Source organism: Asparagus officinalis, chromosome 9 (assembly GCF_001876935.1).
Source record: "Asparagus officinalis chromosome 9, Aspof.V1, whole genome shotgun sequence".
Lineage (NCBI taxonomy): Eukaryota > Viridiplantae > Streptophyta > Magnoliopsida > Asparagales > Asparagaceae > Asparagus > Asparagus officinalis.
In genome coordinates, this window is record NC_033802.1 from 55,364,692 (window position 1) to 55,367,567 (window position 2,876).

Consider the following 2,876-nt stretch of genomic DNA (forward strand, 5'->3'; position numbering starts at 1 on the left):
ATCTCTGTTTATAAGAATTAAACTACACGACACACACTATATACTCCTAATACCCTGCCCACATCATCTACCACCCTTACTGCATTACACACACACACATCACACACATCTATACATGTGATCATTATCAGTATGTACAGTGCTTCTCGATGTGTGCATTCTTAAATATCAGATACATGGGTAACAACAAGAGTGTTGCCGCCATCCGACTAGAACTCAAGAATAACTCTGCGAAATCCAAACCCAAGCGAGAGTAAGTAGTACTGTGGCTATCTGCGATGGTCCCTAAAAATACACACTGTATTGAATTGCAAATATGCCACGGTCCCCCACATTGTCACGTTACAACAGTTCTTTTAACGTTGGCTGACGAGCCTTTCTAATATGGCGTTATGCTACTTACGGAAATCGCAAGGCTGCGTATTGTCTATAATTCTTGCCTCTATGATCCCACTCCATCTTTGTTGAGTAAGTTTGTTTGGCGAAGACTGGGTTCAAGCAAATTGCGCTCCTTCAAATACGATTATTCAGTTTCTCTGCAAATAAGGAGTTGATAGCAGTTTACAGCCAGGACGGTACTGCTAATTTGGTCGCAGAACCATAATCATGCGGAAAGTCACCTGCGTTCTGTAGTAGACCCGCATGTCTACTATCGAAATGTATATTTTCTATTGTGGTCATTCTCGCCATCAACACCAGTTAATTAAGGCATCTTAAGCAAATTTATTCGCAATAACCTTCTCATATAACACACCAATACCGGTCATTACTTAAAGCCTCGCCGAAGCCTACGAACTCAGTAAAATACGCACTCAAACTACCACCACCGTGCCCTCGCTGTAACTTCAGCTACGCAATGTGATAGCAATTCGGATCTCACCAGTGCTCATTGATGAGAGCAGAAGTGATAAATGCCAGCAAGGTTTTTCATGAGCAGTTAGCTCCTTCGCTCCCCCCTGCGCAACCAGATTGCACAAAGGAAATCATCTGCACACCTGCAAAATAAGGAAATCATTAACAGTTTTCGCTGGGAATACACCGAATTATACATCAGCATGGAATCTTGGCTCTTTAACGACTGTTTTACGTAACATAGCAGAAAACAAGGACATTTCGCTAACCATCATTGTACACAATTCTTGCGCATGGTTCTATCTTGCATTATCTATCACCTTTCCACTCACAACCCCTTCTCTCGCACATTGTTACTTTTTAGTGTTGCTCACTGTAACACCCTTCCCAATCTTTATGCTGCCAGCAAAACACCCTTCCACAGCTACTTTATATTTACTTGTTCCAGTTTAAATCATCTTTACTTTTTGAAAGGGCTGCATTCTTAAAATTATTCTTGCTTCGACTTCGTAGAAGCCTCCTAGAAAACACTAATTCCTGATGTATTCCCCTTTGCCACAGGCCAGAGCCCTGACTACGAGAGTCAGAAAATTAGCTAATCGTGATGCCACTTAGTTTCTCCCCAGCTTCCTAAAGAAGGGACAGTACTTCCCTACCCAGGTGTGATGGTGAGTGTTGGAGCTCAGAGCGGTCTCGGGTGTCTACACAATTCACGCCCTCACACCCTCGACTTATCCATCGGGCCCTCGCTTTACATGCCTCGCAGGAGGATTGCCACTTCACAGGCGATCAGCTTGTTCCCCGGCGGTGTGATTGAGTATCGTTAGATGGTCAGCATTCCCGAGGAGAGTGTGCTTAGATCACTTCAAGAGGGAGTTATGCCGGTCAGCGTTGATCCCTAGCGCCGCTTACTGCCTACTTTTGCGGATGCGTTTCAGTGCAATAATGACCACATCTTGTAGCAAGGGGGTTTCTCTCGGTGTCGCAAAGCCAGATTATGAAGCTTCTTGGCCTACTCAAAGTGCACCTTTACCTGGTAGCCTTGTGAGAGCTCAGTAGCATTACAGATTAACTTAATATATGTAAAACCATGATTACACACATACTATCTGTGATTCTAAATTAAATTGATTTGTTTTACATTGGCAGATGATACTATTGGGACGCCCCGAGGTGGTCTCGTGGGTGAGGGGGGAGGATCCGGCCGCCGATCGGCCCACGTTGTGCCTGCGCCAACCTCCGCATGTCCCGGGCTGCGCACTCTGGATCCCATGGACTTAGGCTGCGGCCGCATGACCTATCCCTCTGGACGCTTCCATTGATATCCCCTTAAACTCCGCCTGTTTCGTCTATTATTGGGATGCCAATCCTCTTTCTCGATCTACGTTCGGAGCCATGATTTGCAATACCCTCGCTTGCGGCTTCTTATCATAATCTCGTGTCCCTTATGAGTTTGGACACTTCTTTATATTTGGTGCACCACTCTTTATAGTTGAGCATTCATGATAGCTCGGCTTTGTCTATATTGCTGGATTCTATGAACTTATGAATGCTCCTTGTTATCTGTTTTTGTCGAATAATTGCATTATTGTTGGATTGATAGCTCTATCGTGAAAAGTGAAACTGTATCTATTATCGATTGTTTCGTCGAAAAGTTGATTGGATGAGAGTTTAATTGGCGAAAATTTGATCCCGATTGTATCAATGCCGCGAGGATGTTTTGGAATGCGGTGAAAATAAAGTTCCGTTTGGAGAGATTATATATTTTTATCAGGGGTATGTTTTCTGGAGCTAATATATATATGTTACAGGGGAAAATTTTGGATTGCATCACTCAGATTTTTTTGAGCCTTGCCTGTTACTTATCGCTGACGGCTACCCGTCAGCGATATAGGTATGCTCAGGGCAAGCCCTGTCAAGCCGACTGTAATTACTATGCTGCCTGACGAAATCCCCTTGTCAGCGATAGGTATCTCCTGACGGGCAAGCGACCAGCCGTTGATTTACGATCTCTGCTGAACGCG